This window comes from Myotis brandtii, unplaced genomic scaffold, assembly GCF_000412655.1.
Source record: "Myotis brandtii unplaced genomic scaffold, ASM41265v1 scaffold217, whole genome shotgun sequence".
Lineage (NCBI taxonomy): Eukaryota > Metazoa > Chordata > Mammalia > Chiroptera > Vespertilionidae > Myotis > Myotis brandtii.
In genome coordinates, this window is record NW_005358137.1 from 291,824 (window position 1) to 315,236 (window position 23,413).

Below are 23,413 nucleotides of genomic sequence, written 5' to 3' on the forward strand. Positions count from 1 at the left end.
ATTAACCGGGCCTGGCGAACCCCCATCTGTTTATCAGTTTTGCTGGGGGAAGTGAACCCAAGATAAATGCCAGTTTTCCTTGGATAAATTTTACAGCCAGGCTGAAACTGCCAAAGCACACAGGAGAAGTGAAAGCAGAGCTGTGTTCTCATTGACAGAAAAGTCAATTTTGCAGGCTGGGCTTAGGCAAGAGGTGTAACTCCTCCTCCAGCTCCCAGCTCAAGTTCTGTGTGCGTATAATTGGGCTGTTTTCTCCAGCTGGGGAAGGAGCCAAGTCAGTGAGCTGAAAGTTCAATTCAGCAGGCTCTCAAGGAGAACCTGCTGTCAGGAATGACAAGGCTGGCTGGGCTGTGCCAGCTGCGAGAGGTGAGAACCCGGCCCTCTTTCAACTCTGCTTTGTGGAAGTGACACACCTCCTGGCTCAGGCAATTCACTGATGAACTTGGGGGGATCTGGGGAATCAAGGCCTGATGTTCACTTTTGTGATGTGGGACTTTTGGATGCTCACTGCATTCTAGCCCTCGGCCCAGGGAATGCCTTCAACTCATCCCCCTGTTATCTCTGTCCGCCCCAGGAGGGCCTCAGAGCCACAGGGCCAAAGGGTGCAGAGGAAACCTGGCTGTAAATAAAAACCACCAGGAAGCCCTTTAGAAACACAGCCCCACCCCAGACTTACGGAATCAGAATCTCTGGGAACAAAGGCCTTGTCATTTGTGATTCACAACAAACCACTGTGTTGTGTGATATGCTGTGCGGCCCTGGTTAAGGAAGGACACTGGCTGCTGAGAGGGTCACGAGCAGACCATCTTCTCTGTGTGTTCAAGCAAGAGCCCAGCTCATGTCCTTCCAGGCACAGCATCCAATGACCATTGGTCATATTTCCAAAGGCCTTGCTGTCTGGGCCCCCCTCTGCACCACTCCATTTCAAAATGCCCTGTGGGGTCCATTGTGGCTCTCCTCCACACATGCTGGTTCCAAAGCCTCTTCTCAATAACCATCCTGCACATTGAACTGCATCTCAGAAGAGCACCCTGTCTACACCAGCTGGGCTTGGAAAATGACCATCTATTCTCTCCAACTCTCAACGCATCCCTATGGTGAGCAAATGGTCATTTAACCTCAGTGTGGCCACCCCAGAGGTGGGGACCCATCAGCCCTGACCTAGTCCTTCTGAACAACCCAGTTTGGGTCATTGAATTTTCTTGTTTTCCATAGAAAATTGAAGAGATTTGGGGTTCTACTGCCTGTTCTGCTATTAAAGATGGGTTGAGTCATTTAAGTTATCTGGTTCCTATTTTCTGCTGAAAGTATGAATGCAGCAGTGGAGGGAGGCATGAATGAGAGAACAATGATCTGCTAGTTTTTATTATTATTATTATTATTATTCTTTTAGTGACTCATGCAAAGAAAAAAGAGAGGGAGGACCAGAAGAAAAAGATGCATCAAGGACTTTGTCAAGGGACCAATATTGACTTGTGTGGTGGTTTAAACACAACCCTGCTTTCTTTGAAACTCATCAAGAGGTAGCCTGGAAAGTCGCCCCTTGAGTAGGAAAGGCCTTAGTGACTCACTTCTAATGTGTAGAATGGGGCAGGAGTGATGCTGTGTCCCATCCATGGCTAATTGAAAAAGTGGGACATATTCCACCTGGTGCTTTCTCAGGACCCCCAGCACCATCCCCATGAAAACCACAGAGGTGACCAAAGAGATTGAGATCGACAGAACTGTTTGAGTCTTCTTGTGCCTGACTCCAGCCCCAGTCCTGTTTGGTTGTTGCTATTTGAGAGATCCCACTGCCCAGCTGAGCTCAGTCAACATGCAGAACCATTCAAGATAATAACAATAAGTGATTCCTGTGATTTTACACTAAGTTTATTCGTGTGGTTTTACACTAAGTTTAGGGTTGTTGTTACACAGAAATAGAGAACTTGGGGTGAATAATAGATCTGAAAGCAGAGACCCATCCTCATTCATGATACTGATGTTGACCTGATGAATATAAATCATTTAGAAGAAGGTCAAATAAGTTCTAAATCCATTCACACAAAATGTAGCTCAGTGGTGTTCATGAGGTTTCCCTCTCAGGCCCCAGTGAGGATCAGCAAGCAACTCAGGAGCACACAACCCTGATGACCGGCTTCATCTGTCAAAGGAGATTTAAGAGCTTCAACAACACACAGGCGGCTCCTTGGTGGCCAAGGCAATGGCACATCCACATGCTCAGCACATGCATGGATTCAGCAGGGACACCAGCGGGCACTTGCTTTCAATAGTTTACACACAGTCCTGTGAACTTAGGTTGCTTAGTTCTCGGCCCTCATTGGAAATGGCAATATCCAAATACGGGCAGAGAAGACATGCTGTTTTAGTCTGTTCAGGCTTCTTCTTCTTTTTTTAACATATATATTTTATTGATTCCAGAGAGGAAGGGAGAGGGGAGAGAGAGAGATAGAAACATCAATGATGAGAGAGAATCATCGATCAGCTGCCTCCTGCACGTCCCCTACTGGTGATGGAGCCTGAAACCTGGGCATGTGCTGTTGACTGGAATCAAACCCGGGACCCTTCAGTCCTCATGCTGATGCTCTATCCAATGAGCCAAACCAGCTAGGGCTGTTCAGGCTTCTTTTACAGAATGCCATGGTCCAGGGGGCTTCAACAATAGACATTCATGTCTCACAGTTCTGGAGGCTGGAAGCCCAAGATCAGGGTGCTGGAATGGTTGGGTTCTGAGGAGAGCCACCTTCTTGCTGTGTCCCTCACATGCAAGGAAACCCCCTCATGGGGCCCCACCCTTAAGGTCCCATCACATTGTGGATTAGGCCTTCAATGTATGGTTTAGATGGACACAAACATTCAATCTATAACACACACCGAAAGCATAATTATAAAATGTTTATGAAAGCAGCCTGAAACATTATTAAAGCTTAATCCAGAGGTGAGATATTATGTTTAAAAAAGGCAAAGTTGTGATTAAGCTTTTAAAATGATTTCTACCCTAAATTATGATTTTTTTAAAGGTCCTATAGCCTGGAAAGAGACAACTTTTCAATTGACTTGAAATGAGCTCTTCCAGCTGGTACCTCCAGGAACTCTCATTATGGAAGAGTGACCATAGTTTTTGTGACCACGTTTGCTGCATTGAGTAATTTCTTCTTGGTGATGGTCCTCTTAGGTCAATACCCAAACTTAAGAGCCCAAGAAACATTAGAATATTTCTGTTTGGTTTTTTTATTATACCATTAATGCATTTATTTATTTTTTGTTGGAAGGAATACAAAAATACCTAGAATAAATTGTAAAAGTTCCCCCCTTACTCTCTCCCCACTTCCCCTTGCTTCCCAGATTGAGAGATTTCTTGCTAGTCTCTTTATTTGTGTGTATTTTTTTAAAATATATTTTATTGATTTTTTTTTTACAGAGAGGAAGGGAGAGGGGTAGAGAGTTAGAAACATCAATGAGAGAGAAACATTGATCAGCTGCCTCCTGCACACCCCCGTCTGGAGATGTGCCCGCAACCAAGGTACATGTCATTGACGGGAATCGAACCCGGGACCCTTCAGTCCGCAGGCCGACGCTCTATCCACTGAGCCAAACCGGTCAGGGCTTGTGTGTATTTTTGTACATATTGAAGTAAATATGTACTTTAGCATGAGTATTTTTATAGTAAGAAACATTAGCTTTTTGTCTTTCTTAGTGGTACAATTGAGGGAAGAGATGGTGGGGACCATAGAATAAATATTTTAAAGCCAAGAGGGGCTCAGTTCACCCCATAACAAAGGAAAACTGAGACACATGGAAATTAAGTGACCAGCGGGGGGTCACAGAGTGAATTCCTCCAAGGACACAGCTGAACCTGTGGACCTGTAGGCCCCAGTCCACTGCTCTTCCTATTTCATGAGCTGCAGGACAGCAGCAGTGACAGAAATGAAATGTTTTCTCTGAATACTGTGGCAGATTGGATTAAGAACAAAAATTTGAAGTTATAGGGATAAGAGAAAGCATTAAATAGCTCTTCCTTTTTTGAGAGTGTTGTTATCTGCCTCGTGCTATCTACCTATTTTTCACCTGAGTGGCTCACACGTCCCAGCCCACTCTTTTATCACTAATGGTGGACATTCGGAGGGGCTGCCGGGGCCGCGCTCCCTGTCATGGAGGGAGGGGTGTGCAGGCCATTCTCAAAGGCTTTGTGAGTATCTCAACCTCTGTCAGTGATTAACTCATGAATGTGCCTTTGAGACCAACAGTCAACTTAAACACATTTCCTACATTCTTCCAACAGTATGATGTTCCCAAACCTCAAAGTTGACTTTGGATTTACCTCTGGGACCCTAGTTTTGGTTTTCCTTTGCTTAGCATTATTTATGTATTTTAGAAATAGAGAAATGCATTCCAGAAATTTTTTTCTTATAGCTGCAAGAGAGTTGTTGCGTCCCTCATTAGCTTTGTGGACACTTTGTAGCATTAACAGAAATGTAGACTTCCTCTAGTGTCCTCAGAGTGAGTCAGTAAATTAGTTGAGATGCTTTGTGCTTCTGATTGGCTTTAGCTGCAAACGGTTTGTGATCTTCAGAGAAGCAACTACCATCTGATCTATAAAAGAAGAGGTCAATCTTAGGTTTGTTAGAAAACAGGACACTTTTTCCTGTAATATATAATTTTGGATGAATGTGTGAGGATTTATAGGGAGGAAATATCTCTGTGTGTGCAGGTATATACATATATGTGTATATACAGAAAAGTTTGGGTGTTTTAACTTTTTTAATTTTACAGAGAGAGGAAGGGGGAGGAATAGAGAGATAGAAACATCGATGAGAGAGACATCGATCGGCTGCCTTCTGCACACCCCCTACTTGGGATCGCCCCCACAACCCAGCCATGCGCCCTGACCAGGAATTGAACTGTGACCTCTTGATTCATGGGTCTGTGCTCAACCATTGAGCACCACAGATGTTTTTAGTTTTTTTGGAGAAAATACATAAAATTTATATATGTATATATGTATGCAATGTAAAATGGTAAATGTATGTTGATTTTTCAGCTAATTACAGAGTTTATTTGCAAGTAAACTTCAGGTCTATTAAATATTAGTACTTTCCACTCCTAATACTCAAGTATTGAAATAACATTTAATGTGATGATAAGCTGATGTCAACTGATAATGATGCACATTTACAGTCTCCCTTTAAGGGCCCTTCAGTTCCTGCTCAATAGCCAGAATTCTATTTGACTGGATTGTCATCATTTTTTTCTGTTCTGTTCTAGGAATTTCTCGATCAAAAGCAAACCTGTTGTCAGGTTTCTCTGAAACTGTAGACATAAACTACTAAGAAATTAACTTGTAGAAGGGAGAGGCTGCGAAGGAACAGGGAGTGCGGAAATAGGAAGCAGGAGACTAGAAAAAGAATAGGTTTCAATGTTATAATTAAGAAACCCATACCCTGTGATGGCTATTTGCCTTGGGCAGGCTATTCAACAATATTAAGCCTCAGTTTACCTACAACACACATTGGCATTTTAAAGAGTACCTATCTCAAAGGCTGTGGTAATATTTAATTTGATAATGTTTGTGAAACTGTTAGCTTAGCACTTAGAGTAAAATTAGTACTCCAGAGTGTGTATACCTAGAGCCACCTCTTTAAACTTTCCACATATGCATGTGTACATGCATAGATGTATGTCTGGTTGGAAGTATGCATACATGAATATGTGCAAGCATGTATGTACAAGAATGCATATATGTGCACACATGCCCATATAAGAATGTATGCCTAGATATATGTATACCATAAGGCAACACTGAAGCTGTCAGGAATTTGAGTTTGAGGTTCAATAGAAAAGAGCTTTTATCACTTTTTAATTTATCCTGGTGGTCCTGTCATCAGACAATTTATAAACTAATTTACAGAGATGCTAACAATGTGCAAAATGTAATTGAATAAGATGACTTGGTCTTTTTTAAAGATGTGCATATAAGAGTAATTAATGAGCTGGTACTTCTTTTAAGAAGGAGACCTGGAAATGCATTCACTCAATGAATCAGTAAATATATTATGGGTACCTAGCATATGCTGGGCACTAGGAAAACACAGTCAAATCAGTTAAATTCTGGCCCCACCTCATGGAACACACCTAATCCTGGGGAAACAGAGCGGTATAGATAAACAGCTACCACCTTTAATGCCTGCTATGCTATGGCCAGGTGTGCCCTAAGAGCAGAAAGTAGAGATTGACTAGTTGGCCTGGCCTGGTCAGTGAGGCCTCTGAAGATGCCACATTTAGGCTGAAACGTGAGGGATGAGAAGACACCATCCATGCAGATGAAAGTCAAGGCACAGGGTAGAAAGACATGCAGACTGAAAGTCATGTGGTGCTGAGAAATGGCAGTGATTTGGTGCTCTTGGCATCCATAGAGGAGGTGAGCAGAGGAGAAGGAATGAGGTGATTGAAGACCAGGCCACGACAGGCTTCCTCATACCTGGTAAGGTAAAGAGGTTAAATATTCTTCCTGGACGAGATAAAGACAGGGCTTTCTGATGTCCCAAGCAGAAGTAGGTAATGGTAAGATCAGCTGCACATCTCAGAAAGATAACTAGTGGTGGTGTGAGGATAAAATGGATTGGGGAGTGAGGAAATGAAATCACCTCACTGTATGGGGAGGGGCAGAAAAATGATCTGAAAGCTAGAGGAAGGAAGAACACATTGAGAATCTTTTGGGGCATACTTGTATTTGTTGATGAGGGAGAGAAATCATCAAATTCACTCATGTTTCCAATCTGGAAAATTTTTCAATGGTGGTACAAAAAATGAGAAAGCTAACAGTCACTTGAGATGTGGACATAGACAAGGGTGAAGATCATAGATTTAATGCAAACATTTGACTTAGAGGTGCATGATACATTCTGTTCAAAACACTCAAATTTATTGATATCATCTCTATGAACTGAATAAGCATTAGAATAATGAAAGAATCCATTGAAAATCTGGGACTGAATTTTGCTGATCATTTTAAAACATTCATTTTAAAAATGACACTTGGGCGTGCATGCACGTGGGCACACACACACACACACACACACACACCCCTAGCTATATCAGTATATGCTTGTCTCTTGTTTTCCTTGACTACTCAGCAGGTGTGGAAGTTCCCCTTTTTGATGTTGAATTCTGAGATTTGTATGTGTACAGATGTGTGTGGGGGTGTGCTTGTGCGTGAGGGTGTCTATATCAGTTTATGGCTCACGGAACCCAGTCCTCTGGCATTATGTTGTTTCTTATGTTATTTGTGGTTCAGAATTTCATAATTTGAGGCCCCAAGATTATGGGACACAAGCTTTTCTAACTTTCTCTGAAACTGTAGACATATTTGGTGCCATATTTTGTGAGTAAATGCATTCGTATTGTCTCTGAGAAAGTTCAAAGCTTTTTAACTTCTCAAAGAAACCATTAAAAAACAAAGGATAAAAGAGTTTTTGAAACAGTCTTAAATCACTTTGTTCAATTTACCTTTCAACGTATGGGACAGATCAGAGTCCCATTTTGTGAGGATATACTTGTTCAAGAACAGAAAACAACATGAACCAGAGGGTCCCATCCCAAACCTGAGAGACTTTTGATCCAGACAGGATTTTTTGTTTCATGTCATATGTTGAAATTTAATAAACTCAAAAATGACCTATTATTGCTTCTGACTGGGTCTGTTACTTATTATGGTAAATGGTGAAAATAACTTTATAATAAGATTCAAGTAGATTTAATCTTATTTCCATTTATCTCAACACTTCCATAGAATCTGCATTTATTCATGTTTTTTTCTCAGCATTTGAGAAATAGTAGGACTTTTCAACATAATGATTTAGAATTTGTTTGACAAAATTAATGACCTTGTGCCAAATGAATTTGGATAACTCAATAAAATTGTGTTTTGTCTCTGTTTTAGTCAGTATTGGCAGGCATACCCAACTATGTACAGCAGAGTGTTCAGAATTCACAGGATGGTGAAGTACCTCAGGGCCAGCCACAGGAGGAGCTGTGCCTAATAAGGAAAGGGGAAGAAGTTACCTGAACGCTGGGAGGCGCCCCCATGGATAGGTGCTGAGGCCTTCAGCAGGGTGACACAGCCAATCCATGGTGACTCCGTGGGGAGAGAGCTGGGGAGATCATCTACCCAATCTTACTGTCTCCCACTTTTTAATCTCCTGCTGTTGATTTTTATGGTCTGAGCCCACCTAGAGGCCAGAAAGGAAAAAGTGAATACTGCAGTCTGTTAGCGGAGGAGGGTGAAGAGGGGTGGGTATTGTATCCGGAAGGCAAAAGGAAAATATCCGGCGTAGATTTTTGTTGTTGTTGGTAAGAGGGCTAATTGTACACACGTGGGTTTGAATACAACGTGAAAATATGAGGATTTTTTTCACCTGCTCTTTCGTAAGTTGTGTTCACTTTCAGCATTGTTGTGTCCTCCAGGAAGCACATGCCAAGAAGCAATTAAAGAGCAAGAGATTTCTTGTGGTTAACGCCTATGAACGACAAAGAGGAGACTCAGCAGGCTCTGACCGCTAGAGATTGTAGGTCTGACTCCTCTGAAATGAGAGGTGAGGGAAAGAGACTGAGGAAAGTCTCTCTTAGACCAACAAGTTCTGGCACAGAGATTGTCCATAAAGGGGTCCCTTATTAGGAAGAAAAGGCTAGGCCCTGGTACCACTGTGCAGTCATTGTCTGGGGCCGCCCCATGGAGAACATCATGGCTGGAAACCAGTGAAAGACCTAAGGGAGTAAACAGCTGGGAGCTGTCAGCTAACCATATTCCTTACACCTGGGTGGACCAGTCCTTTCCTGAAGGGGGTTCTGAGGGACACCTCTCCCTATCTGCCACAGATACCAGGCATGTCACCATGCCACCGCAGTAGGAGGCCAGAGTACAGGGGATGCTCCTTGACAGACAGGGAGGGGAAATAGTTTTCAGAGGGAAGGCCAGTGTGTAGAGAAGTGCCAAAGCAGGAGGAAGCGAATGCTCAGTGACCTGTGATGTGCTCTCCACTCTCTGGACTGAAATCTTAGGTGGGGCGAAGTGTTAAGTGGAGAAAACCCAAAACTAAAAATTCTGGCTGGAGAGCACTCAGAGTGGCCACGGTTGAGTGATAATGGCACAACGACCTTGTTAGGCAGAAAGGAGGCCTGAGTAGCCTGCAGAGCCTACCTGAGTCATTGAGAAGCCCGGGGAGGATGCAGAAGTCCCCGCCTGCTTCACAGCAAACATGGAGGGCAGCTATTGGGCGCTGGTTGTCAGGCCTGTGGGGCAGTAAGCTGTGGTGGGGACAAAGTACCAGCTTAGGTTAATATCTCCATTGCACACAAAATTGGCAATTAAAACCAGAACCAAGCGAAATCTGTGGGGCTAGGGCAGGAGAACCACTCAGCTGCTTAACCAGAGGGCAGACACTTGCCCATGAGCTGCAGATGTGGTCAGTGACACAGCCTGAGGCCAGCAAAGATCTGAAGGATCAAAGCTCCTTCTTCCTCTTCCGAACACCCAAAGCCAAAATTATCCATAGTCACCATCTTGGGCAAGATTAGAAACTGCCCTGATAGGAGCTGAACTTTGATGTAACTGAATATTTACCTGAAATGTGATTGTGTTAAATGGAAGATAAAAAGACACTCTTGCCTGGCAGGCGTGACTTAGTGGTTGAGTGTCAACCTATGAACCAGGAGGTCACTGTTCGATTCCCGGGTAGGGCACATGCTTGTGTTGTGGCCTTGATGTTTGGTGTGGGGTGTGCAAGAGGTAGTTGATTAATGATTCTCTTATCATTGATGCTTCTCTCTTCCTCTCTATTCCTCTCTGAAATAAATAAATAAAAATATATATGTTTTTTTATAAAAGTCACTTTTTTATAAAATGAGAGAGAAACATCTATGTGAGAAAGACATATCGATTGATTTCCCTAACCAGGTTGCCCAAACCTGCAACCAAGATATGTGCCCTTGCCCTGACCGGTTTGGCTCAGTGGATAGAGCGTCGGCCTGTAGACTGAAGGGTCCCAGGTTCGATTCCAGTCAAGGGCATGTACCTTGGTTGCGGGCACATACCCAGTGGGGAGTGTGCAGGAGGCAGCTGATCGATGTTTCTCTCTCATCGATGTTTCTAGCTCTCTATCCCTCTCCCTTCCTCTCTGTAAAAAATAAATAAAATATATATATTTTTTAAAAAGATATGTGCCCTTAACCAAGAATTGAACCCATGACCCTTCCATCTGTGGGCCAACTCTCTAACCGGCCAGGGCAAGACACTCTTAAGGTAAGACTAAGTTCTCTTGCTTTTACCTTATTACTGTTGACTGTCAACTTCCCAGAAGACCCCAGGGAACCATGTTAATAAAAAACAAACAACAACAACAACAAAAAAACCTAAACTTATTAGGATCTATTGCTGCATGAGAACACTACCCTGATGGACTTAGTGGTATCTCAGAATGCAGAAATCAGAGTTAACTCTGGGTGAGTTTTAAAGGAGGTTTTGCAAGGTGAGGAGCAATTTGGGACTGGCCAGAGCTTCTGACCTAACAGCTTTGGATTGGTGAGCCCCACAAAATGAGGATCTTAAAGTAAATTTTGATGAGTAGGCTATGGGTTTTGATAAGTAAACTATTTTAGCTGATTCACAGTCTGATTTCTGAGGATCAAGTGATCCTGTAACAGGCAGGTAAGTTATTTTCGCTTTATCCAGACAGATTCAGGAAATAATGAGCGGTGCGGTTTTAAGGCCCAGAGTGGGAACTGTGCTGGGTATCAAATAAACTGGAAAAAATAAGACATTTCTTTTGTCTTCCTAATAATTTTAAAACAATGAAAATTATTATTAACTAAAGTCCTTACTTTAATCAGGTTTCCTTAGTTTTTACTTAATGTCCTTTTCCTGTTTCAGGATCCCACCCAGGACACTACACTATATTTGGTGGTCTCCTTAGGCTCCTGTTGGCTGTGGCAGTTTCTCAGACTTCCCTTCTTTTTGATGACCTTGACAGTTTAGAGGATAGCTGGTCAGGCATTTTGTAAAATGTCCCTCATTTTGGATTTGTCTATTATTTTACTTACTAGAGGCCCGATGCATGAAAATTCATGCAAGAGTAGGCCTTCCTTCCCCCAGCTGCTGGCACCGGCTTCCCTCCATCACCCAGGACCTGGGCTGCCAGCACTGGCTTCTCTCTGGCACCCAGGACCCAGGCTTCCCTCCTCTGGCCACCGGCAGGCACCCGGGACCCAGGCTGGCTTCCCTCCAGCCCTGGCTTCATCAGGAGGGACGTCCGGAATAACCTTCGGAAGATGTCCAGTCTAATTAGCATATTACTCTTTTATGGAATAACCTCCGGAAGATGTCCAGTCTAATTAGCATATTACCCTTTTATTTTTATAGATGGTTAGACTGGGGTTATGAGTTTTAGGGAAGAAGACCATAGATGTAAAGTGCCATTTCATCTCATCATATCAAAGGTACATGCTCTCAAAATGGCTTCACTGTTAATGTCAACCTTGATCAGGTGGTGTTTGCCAGGTTTGTCCACTGTAAAGTAGTTATTTTCCTCCTATTTCCATATTATGCTGTTTGGAAGGTAGTCACTGTGTACAGCTCACAGGAAAAGAGTTGGAGGGTTGTGCTACATAAGGGCAGATGGTCAAGTATCTACATAAAATATTTGGGATTTTTCTCCATGGAAGATTTGTCAGTTCTACTACACATTATTTTATGTTATTAGACTCATGGATATTTATTTAATTCTTTTTTTCTTTATTTAATTATAATACTGTTTTATTTATTTTTTTGTCAAAATTTTCTAGCTTTGGCCAATAGGAGCTCTTTCAGTTGGATCCTGTGTCCTTTGATATTCCTATGTTATTATGTTGCTTCTTTTTAAAAAGCACTTCCCTATTTCCAGGCACTATAAGTCATACCAGGATTATCTTTTATATTCTCTGCCCCAGTTCTAGGATCAGACATTTCTCCAAGGAGTGCTGATTCCTTTGACTGGACAATGGTGTTAGAAGCCAAGATCTGGGTGTTAGGTGCACTCATTGCTAGAAGGGTATCGTTGATTCTAGGGGCATTTCTTCTTTACATGTGAGAATTACATGTGTGATTTTTTTTTTACCTTTGACTTTGCTTCTATCCCTCTCATAACTGTCATTTGGGAAATCATAGAAGTCAGCCATGAAGACAGTGACCTGAAAAGTTGGGCGAGAATGGTTTAACCAGAAGACGCCTTCTGTGTACTGTACTTCCAAAGCATTAAAAATGACTTTCATGTGATTTATATGGAAAAACACAGAGGAGTTTTCACTTTTTCAGTGCTAATGCTAAGATTTGAACAAGGTAAATTAGAAATCCCAGAGACGAAGGTCCCTGCTGGATGTGACAGATGACTGCTCACAATACGGTGATGAATGAGTTTGTAAACCAAACACGTCAATACCTGATGGGTGTGAGAAGGACAACGCTCACTCGTTACCTTCAACGAGGTTAAACCCTTTTCTCTCAGGCATCATGTTACACCGGGCTCCATAGTTACAATTTGATCCCAAGACAAAGAAATAAAGGTCACTGATTGAAGGCAATTCTTTATCATCAAATTAAGATGTGACAAATTTATTCTTCACTGACAATATTTTGCTTCTTCTGAAAAAACCAAGATTAAAGTGAAAGTAAAAGAAAGACTAAGCTTTTAAAAAAATGTCTTATTTCAATTCTCTGGTTATTTCCACCTGTTCATTGAAATATTTTCCAACATTATTTTGACTCTAAGAAGATGCTGTGCCATGAAAAATTAAAAACAAACAAACCAAAGCAACAGAATAACTTCAGTAAAGACAGCTAAGTTGGACTCTAGTGAAGGTTTAGGTTTCAACTAAAGGAAGTGGAGTTTGAAGGGACATTATATATAAAGAAAAGAATGTATCTGAAATACCTTCTGGTATGAAGTTCTCATATTTTATGACTCTACCAACTAAAGTATATTCACCCTGGGTCTTTGAGGGCCTACCATGTGAGGAGCTTTGAGAGCAAAGATGCCCCATATACTTTTTAAAGTATATTGTCATGTAACCTATTTCATGAGCCACAGTTGTTTGGGCCAAGACTGACTCAGCCACGATCTAGTGATGCACAACTGGATCCTGGCACTGGTCTGGGGACACCATTGTCAGGAAGCTGGTGGATGAAAATATGGTGTGAAAATCTTGGCAAATAGCGGTGCTCCATCCTAGACTTGAGTGATGAACAAATCACTCCTTTCTTTCAGGAAATGAGCTAGGACCTCCCAGAGTGGTTGTGAGATCACCAGGGCTCCCATAATAGCCTGGACTGTGGTCCATAGGTTTTGGTCTTCATGAGGCCTGGCTTTGTGGATGCTAATATAGTTTCTTGTGCTTTCTAATTTCCTGGAAAGCTGTTAAGATAAAAATGCTCATCTGTGGTTATCTGAGCATGGCTGGGCTCTTTGCAACTTAGAAGAGTCTAAGAGAATGGAACACATTAAAAGGAGCCAAGATTATATATTGTGGGTTCCTTAAGGAAAGGAATCAAGTTTTACTTTTATATCTAAAGTAGGTGCATTCATCTAATGCTCAAGATATGATTAGTAAATAGGTGAATGAATGAAGGCCCAAAGAGACTGATATTGGTAATGTTGCTGAAAATAGAACCACTGTAATTGCTGGACCCTGTGTTAAACAAAGCTAAAACTGTCATCTTTTCCTGTTTGTATGTTAAATAATACAGAGGCCAAGCAAAAGTAGCTTAGCTGCTTGTTCCAAGAATTCCTGTTTCTGGATGAGGCCATAAACCAACTACACAATATACTTGTCAAGACTAAGAACTTTCTTAGCAAGAATCTTCAAAATCCTTGCCTTACTGTGTTCACTATTCAAAGCTACAATATCAGAAACTGTCTAGTTCAAGCCAGTTCTCCCCTGGCAAGAACCACCTTAAAAAGCACCAACTTGGGTGCTACTGAGACCATTCCCTAATCTTCATTTTATGTCACTAAGATCCATCATGGTGATGTTCTCCCTTACTAAGATGTGACAAATTTGTCTACTCTCCAACAAATACATTTTGCTTCTTTTGCTAAACCAAGTGGCTCTCATAAACAGTTTTGCTTCGTGAGTAGGTTTTTTGGTGGCCTTGGGGGAATTGACAGTCAGTACAACACAACCAGTTTTAGGTTCTTTTCCTTTTTTAAAAACAAACAAACAAACAAACAAATACATTATTCACTTTTTTTGAATGTACAAAAATCTACTAAGTACAGAGAAGTATAGATGTCAGTGCTTTCCTCAGACAACTTGAAGCATGAAGCAATAAGCCATGTCTTTGTTATTTTGTCTGCAGGATAAATAATTGGACTTGAAGTTATTTCAAAAATCTTTTCAACTCTAGGATTTGGGTTTCAGTAAATATATGGAAGTGCTCACTAAATTCTATTCTTCATTGTTTGCTACTGTGCTGAATGCTGAAGGGGTCTAACATTGTCTGGACTCTGAAAGAGAAAGTGGTTAAGGCACATAGCAAACTGTTAAGGCCTTATGGCCCATTAAACACTGAGTTTAATTTCTCAAATATACACAAAAATACACAGCTCTGAACTTGCAGTAAAGTATCTGTCATGAGAGTCGTTTTAGCTCAAATGACTCTAAAAAATGGCTGTCAATTCCAGACGTTTCCAACTGAATAGGACAACAGCCACCACATGTCATACAATACACGGCACACAATGTAAACATACCATTCACGTCCACAACAGAGATATTTATGGCATTTTCCATGGTTGCCATGTCAACCCATAGAGCAACCAGGCCATTAAATCATGCTGTCAGCGGGCCAAGACAGTAACACTGAAAAAAAATTCCAGTTGCTGACATGAAACATTACATTTATCATTTCAAGACTTTTTTTTCCATCTGCCTCTTGCTTTATGCTCTTCACAGCTTTTGAGTTGTTCTTTTAGGGTACAAAAAGAATATGAATGAGCTGTTTAAAATGCAGTAAAAATCCCAGCCATAGAACTTATTTTTATAGGACTTATTTTCTTCAGGTGATAATCTTAAGGTTACATGCTAAGAGAAGAAGAGATGTGTTGAAAGCTGATATATCATTGATGTAACTGGCCAAATTTTAACTTTATAACTTGGATTTTTTGCTTTATTTCTCTTCTCTGCATGAAATAGTTTTCAACAAACACCTGGATTTTGAGAATATTCATTTTGATTTCTTCTGGACCAGGTAGATTTCCAGGATCATATAAGAAAGTCTAATCAATGGAACTGGAATGGGCACTACAATCACTAATAACACAACCAAGAGTACATTTTTCTGGCCAAATCCATCATATTAATTTCAGAAAAGTATGCTACCCCACTGGAAAAGAGAGACAGAGGGTAACCAGGGAGTGTGGGAAGGAGTCAGGATGCCACCTGAACAAAGGCAAGAGCCTGGAGGGGAATTCAAGGATCTCAGCCACCTAGAAGTTCTCAGCGGAGCAGGAGAGGCAGAGATCCTTACAGAATGGAACCTGGGCATCAGGCTGGGGATAGTAGGAGCTGGGTCTTCAGGATAGCTTGGCAGATTGTGGCAATTGTATGTGGGGAAGAAGTGACTTCTATGCTGAAGAAATTATTGAATAAGTGCCCAGAGGCAGGAAAATGCTGATGGAGTCCCAGAAATAGAAAGTAGGTCATGTGTTTTTAAAGTAGGGTAAGTAAATGACAAGAAAGGGTCAAACCATGGAGGGCTATGGGCGCCTAGGTGAGGAGATTGCAGTGTACAGCTTTTGTGTATAGGGAGATGTGGTCAGATCTGTGCTCTTAAGTCATGTGTGTAAGATAAAGCTGATGGGGAGGATGATAAAGTCACAAAAATCATTAGAAGTTTATTAGAATAATTGGATTTGGGAGACAAAAAAGATAATAAAAAGAGGATTCAGAAACAGAGGATTCTGAAACAGTGATTGGACATCTGAATGTTTAGGGTATGGTGAAAATTCCCAGATATTTTGACAGTAAAAAAAAGATACATTTAAAATGAATTAGTAGTGATATTCATACAAAGGGATAGTATGCAACAATGAGATAGAATAAGATATACAGAAGCACAAAAATATGAGTGGCATACTAATGAGGTGCAGTAAACAGAGACAGGCATAAAAGAATAAGTATGATGTGATTTTATTTATCTATAGTTCACAAACGAATCTGTGCCGCTGGACAGACAGCGGGAACCTTGGGAGAGTGAAGAGACTGGGCAGGTGCTCGCTGGGCCTCCCAAGGGCTGGCGGTGTTCTGATTCTTGATCTGGGTGCTGGTTATAGGAGGTGCCTGGTTTGTGAAAATCCCCATGGTGGTACCTTTATGACATGTTCGCTTTTATTTATGCTAAACTCTGGTAAAAGTTTACACAAAATGGCACAGCTTGTTTTGTGATCTCAATTTAAGGAGGGGAAGAATGTAACAGGTGGTCTTTAAAAGTTTAGCCCTCGAATCTGGACTAATGAGGTCATGTTTCCTGGATTCCAGGAAAATTAGGAACTATGATTCAGCAAATCAAGTCATTGCATCACGTGGTGAAACCTGACATGTCCCAGCCTTAGTCCTCCCCACCCCTCAGCCAAAGACTCAGAAGGTCAGATCAACACCCACCAGCCGGGAAACAGTCAGTTGCCACTAGGAAAACCAAGGGACCAAAAAAAACAAAAAACAAACAAACAAAAAAACCTGGGTTGTTTCATCAATTAAAAACAAACAGAAGAATAAAAATTGATAAGGGCAGGAGCGGGAGGACTCTCTCTTAGCAGCTTCAGAATGAAACCAGTGAAGCTCAGTTGCCAACACTTGGATAGAAATCCATCATTCCTCGCCTGCCCTGGTGGTCAGCCCCACTGTGAGGATTAGCAGAGAGACCTGTAATGATTAACTGGCCTTGTACTTACAATGGTAACCCATAGACACAGACTTCTTATCATCCAGGAGCTCAGGACTTTAAGTGTTGAAATCATGCCCCAGGTTTAGATGAGGAAGTGAGTAGCTATTAATATGCTTCAAAACATGGTTCACTGTTAATTTTTGTGCATTACTATAACCTTTCCCAACTTCTCCCCACCTGGAGGAAAAGGAAGCTTTGAATTAAAAAAAAAACACCAAAAAAACCCCACAAAACCACAAATTGTTCCCAGATGGATTCCTAAGAAGTATTTCTTAATTAGGAGTTTCCATAAATGCATTTAATAGACTGTTTACAGATTATTAACTCTTTGAAAAGGAAGCAGTGACAAAGAATGAAGGTAATGTTAGAATGATAATAAAAAATATTAGGTACCCAGAAAAAAATGTGACCTAGATTCAAAAACACTCCTGTTATCCACATTACTTCAAACATCCATATATAATACTGCTTGTATAAAAATTGTGGATTTTAATTAATACATTCAGCTTCTCATTGGAAGTGGTTTAAGTAGACCATATCTTTGCTTACCTACTTTGATAAAGAAGGGAGAGATCTCTCCCTCTCATCCCTGCTTTCCATTTCTGCTCTTCTTTCATTAGCAAATGGCACCTTCTAGGTGCCAGGACATAGTGTTGGGAACATGGATGGTAATATATCAGGTATGATCCAGGCTTACCCCAAACTGACATTCTTGTTACTGTCGGCTGGTATAGTTTCCTTCCCTCTAAATTTCTCCTAACTCACCTCACCCTGTAGTCAGCCAGCTTCTAACCCTTTAGAACTCTGGCTATTGGGGTGATGGCTTTAAAGATCGGGTGTGATTATTTAACACTAGCCCCTTTGTTTATCTGGCCTCCATACCATAAAATGATGTACCAAACAATACAAACACGCAAATGTTTCCCAACAAACAAACAAACAAACAAAACCACTTACACTCTGGCCAGTTGCTCAGTGGTTAGAGCATCGGCCTTTGGACCAAAGGATCCTGGGTTCAATTCCTTGTCAATTCAGTTGCAAGCTTGATCCTCAGCCCAGGTCCAGGTGTAACAGGAGGCAACTAATCAATGTTTCTCTCTCATATCGATGGATGTTTTCTCTCTTCCCTCCAGCTCCCTTCCCTCCATTCTCTATAAAAAAAAAAAGATATCAATGGAAAAAAATATTCTCCTGTTCTCAGTTGAGGATTAAAACAAAGGAAAGGCACTCAGAATCCTTCCAAGTCTGGCTCCAGATTTCCTTCCCATGATTCTCACCTGGTCTTAGTGTCCTCTCTAGGCCCTTCATTGCCTCTCTACGTCAAATGGTTTTCTTACTTTGTTCATATAGCAAATTAAACTTCAAAGTGTGCTGTGTTTATTATATTGTAAAAGCACATACATTTGAGGGAATGTTCTTCCAATATTTGGAAATTATTCAGCAAAGAAGCTACTTACACTAATGCTGAATAAACAAAGTTCTAACACATGTTTTCATTGTTTCCCTTTCATTTTACTGGTTCACATCAACAAAAATACCAAGCAACATTCATGTTGGAACTGTACTCATTCATCAATGAGGTTAGAAACTTCTTTGCTGAATCTGACAGAATCATGAATTGATTTATAGTCCACCTTTCAAAAGCCATAGTTGAATCACTAACGTAAATTGTCTATGAATACAAAAGTTCAGCAAAAATCAACAAAAGCATTCTGCCTGCCATATAGAATTTAAAATGAATATTTTATATTTTGTTATTATTTGTAAATTGTGTGCTATCCATTCAGTAATTTCTATAAGTACACACACACACACACACACACACACACACACACACACACACACTTTTCCCCATAGAGCCAGTTTTTAGACATTTACCAGAACACCACTATCTGTGAGCAAATGCCCCAGAGAGGTAGGAGGAGGAGGAACTGATTAGCTTATCTGCTCACCTGCCCATAAAGGTGGCTTCCTGTAGGACTGTTGCAGGGAAAGGGGTTGAAGCATGGGAAGCTCTTGGTGCACCTTTCCTGGAACATCGCACTAATAACAGCAATAAGCGTCCTAACAACAAAGATGGCAAATGTCTGTTGAGTGTGAGCTATATATCAGATGAATTCTGAACTCTCTCTTTGTTTATTCTTTATCTTATTTAATGGGCTGGTGTTACTACCATTTTACAGATGAAGAAACTGAGTCATAATAGATTAAGCAATCTGGCCAGGGCCCCACAGTTGGGAGTATTCAGTAAGCTACTACTAAAGACTTAGATGACATTAAAATATGGTTTTCAGATGGAGTCTCTTCTCTCTCTCTCTCTTTTTTCCTCCACTCACTTATTTCCCTTCTTGTTGTGTTTCTGTTCTCTCACTTCAGCTTCAGCCATCTGAAAGATAAGGGAGATGAAACATCAAACAAAATTCTTCTTTTTTCCCCTTCTTTCTTTCATGCTCCCTTTGAGGTTTTATTTGCTTCTAGGAAAAACAAAACAAACAAACAAAAAACGATTTTGACCCTGGCTGGTGTGGCTCAGTTGCTTGGACATCATCCCGTGCACAGAAAGGTTGCCGGTTGGATTGTTGGATTCCTGGTCAGGGCACATGCTGGGGCTTCAGGCTCGATTCTTGATAGGGGACATGCAGGAGGCAGCTGGTTGCTGTTGTAGGAATGTTTCTCTCTCTCCCTCTCCCTTCCTCTCTCTCTCTCTCTACAAATCAATAAAACTATTTTAAAAAATTATTTTGATTTAACTTCAAGTTTATAGAAGTATTGCAATAATACTACAAAGGTGTAGCATACACATTTAGTTTACACATTTATTTCTATTTTGCCCTATTTGCTTTAGGACTCCTTCTCCTCTCTCTACCTAGAGTGTGCCAGGCATCAAGTGGATGCTGTCAACTGTCCAGGCCAAATCCACCACGACAGCAACGACTTTCCCTTCAGTTCCTCTCTGCACTCTTGTATAGGAACAGGGTAACATATTCCTTTTCATGCCGCAGTCATGAATCAAATCAGGGTACATCAGCCAGTGCTACTATGTTCTAAAGGTTCCAACTTAAGTAATAAATTGCATAATCCATGGCAGATGGTATTTGGGATCTGACACACTGAAAGAAGGGGCCAGGAATCACAGGTTTTTTGAAAAATCACTCTTTGCCCAATGAAGACAGCAACGCCCCCTCCTGGAAAAGATGGCTCTGGGTTGATGCTGCCCTTGAAACATGAGGGTGAAGCTCAGAGTGGAGTGCAATTGAAATCAGGAGCTTTGGAAACCCAATGGCCTGCACCAGATGCAGGGAGGGAGGCGACCATGCTGTTGCCTTCTTTTGGTTTGTCTGTTTTTTAGGATGTACTGGACCCTCTGAGCAAAGTGGCAATAGTGTAGCTGCCTACATGCTACCAGATAGCTGGTCTGATGGTAGCGATACTAAGGAAATGACTAAGTAATTACTAAGGGAATTACTAAGGAAAAGTACTGTGACCTCCACTAACAAGAGAGGAGGCTTCTGGATTTGTGGGCGATGCTCTGGCAGGCAGACACTAGCGCCAGGCTACGTGGAGAAGAGGTGAGATTGAGGGGTGCCAGCCGGCAGAGCAGCGGTGGTGACGGAGGGGCCCACAGGACAAATGCCAATACGTGCCCCAAAGGCAGCACATTCCAAGGACTCAACCAGAAGGGGAAAAACCAAGTGCTGGCGCGATATAGCTGCACACTAGGATGATCACATTTTTAAAGCACTGCTTTCCTGCTCAGACATAACATTATATTTAAAGGCCCTGCCTCTGTGCAATCAAAAGAAGCCAACTGAAAGAAATGTGCACTTCAAGGCTTTAAATCTGAAACTTCCTAATCCCCCAAAGTCCACACTGGACTTCTTGCCTCCATGGAAACAACAAAGCATTCAGCCAACTGATTGGCCTCCAATGAATTTTAGATAAGACAGCTTGGAAGGGAATGGATGTGATTTTAATGCAGAAGAAAGTGCTGGAAGGGAGGTCCACTTGGTTCATATTTGAATAAAGCAAACAAGGCAGACGAAAGGCTGACAGCTGTAAATGACATTGTCAGTACAAAAATTATCAGCCAGTTTACAATCTGTTTGCTTATGTTGAACAAACAGACTGTGTGTGGCATCCTTAGGCCCCGTGAATGGCAGAAATACTTGCGGCTTCAGAAAAGCTATCTGCTCTCCTGCAGCCCGGCCACAATTAGATCACCATTTGACAGCCACACTGAAAAGAAAACTGGGTCCCCGGCCTTCCCCCCACACACCGCCCTGCCTCTTTGCTTTCTCTTTTCCTTTCTTTCTTTTTCTCCGTCTTCTTCTTCATAAGACAAGCGGTGAAGTTGGGCATAGACACTTGTCTTGTATAGATGCTGTGAATTATGTTAGTTCTGTTGCTGGATCAAGCCTTTGACTATGTGTCTGACATTCCAAGTGGGAGATCTTAGGTAACCTAGCAAAGCTTAGTGCCAACAGTCTTCATTTTTCATTCCTTCCAGGAAGCAGAAGTCGGGAGCCCCCCACCCTCACTCCCCCACCCCAAAGAAAGCCACTTTATTCTTCTTTGTGCAGCCTGTCTCAGAGACCCTTTGCTTTGAACTTGCTAACATTGAATTGGGAGCTGAAACAAAACACAACACAAGAATTGCTATGCAGCAGGCACCCAAGCCCCATTTCCTCTCTGAGCAAGGCCCCAACTGCCCAAGTTTCAGGAGGGACTAAACCCGGTGGGCTCTAAGGCTGCCTTAACCCACCCCGCAGCATGAAAGCAATGAATTGTGTGGTCCCATTGCTTAATCCCCTCTGTGTTTTACAAACTCATAACATATAAATAGCTCCTTTTGTTCGGAAAGAATGGAGAGCAAACACAGGTACTAATTTTATCCCTCACGTTCTCAGAGGCTCACCCTTGTTTAACTGCATCAGAGAGATTTAAGCCTCTGGTAGTGGCTTTTCATATGGGCCTGGAGGCTATTTGGATACTCTTAGCTTCTTACCTGTAAGATTCCTGCTCACCTTAGAGTAAGTAACACACCCTCTTGCCCTGGAGGCTCATTCACTTTTGTAGAACTACACACTGGAAACAGAATAATCTCATAGGAAGGCAACACTTGCCTACAAAGACCAGGGTTTTGTTTTTCATGGTCCACTTTGTGTATTTTCGTTATTTCTTGTCTCTCTTTCTTGCTCAAGTTAGCCAAGAAGTACTCAATTTGCAGAGAGGAGCAAATCTTCCCTTTATGCTCTCCTTTCTTTTTTTCTTTGATATAAAGAATTGTTTAGAGGTACTTGGTGTATTTGACGGAAAAGAAATACTGATGATAGGTGAGTGTGGTGTGTTTGCAGCAGATAACAAGGGGCAGAGCAGGCGCGCACAAAGCCGGAAGACTGTGGTAATTACTGCTAAGCAGCCAAGCATCAAAACACCGCTGGTATGGAAAGTTCATCCAATTACCACTAACGCAAAGAGGAGAGTTATGTTTTGGCTGTGCTTTTCATTTTAATCTAAATTGCTGTTTCTTCTTCTCTGATATGGCCATCGGTCATAAAGAGTTGACCATCATTAAAACTGTTTGATTTGGAGCCCTGTAGTGTTTGGCTAAGAGGGCAAATGCAAATTTGATGAAAGAATGGGGATAAATTTACATATCAGCCTCAGCTCACATGGAGAGAGTAAACATTCTGTTTATCTCAAGTGTCCCTTTATGATTTCAGTAGAATATAAAACTGACCTTGGCCCAGTCATTGCAAAAGGTCTAAATGAAATATGCAGTTGTCGAAATGCGATTTACTCAAGTAGAACTTGTGGGTAAATCCTGTGGAACTCAGCAAACAGGGCTGCAGAAAGCAGAGCTGGGAAATCATTTTGTTCTGATAAACTCCGAAATGAAATTCTGGAATAAGGAATTGGTGAACAAGAAAAGATTAAAAAAAAAAAGAAGAAGAAAGAAAAGAAAATCCTACTCCATGAATCTTATTCGATCACCATGAATTAAAACAGCCTACTTACCTAGTAGTTTTCATCTTTAGATATCTACAAATTAAAAAGCAAAAAACCTTAAACACCGGCCTTCACACTTGAATGTAGTGTGTGCTTTCACCAGGCTTTTGTTTTATCATTTGGGAACAAGGGTCCGATCATTATTTGTTTGGTTTCTAGAAACTATAATTGATTCAGTGAACTTCAACACCCTGTAGGTAGTTTACACTTCAGGAGGATAATTCCTTTTGGCTGTTTGAATCAGGCACGTTTGCATTTTCCACAATATTTTTAATTAGTTTTTTCCAAGCTAAGTCAACATTCATCAGTGTGTGAAAGAACATCAGACTTTTGTTCATAATGAAGGCTTTTGAGTGTGCAGAAAACTCTTTGGAGATGATTGCAGGCGTCTGCATTGATATTTTACCTCCACTTTCTCATACCATAAGTTCATGG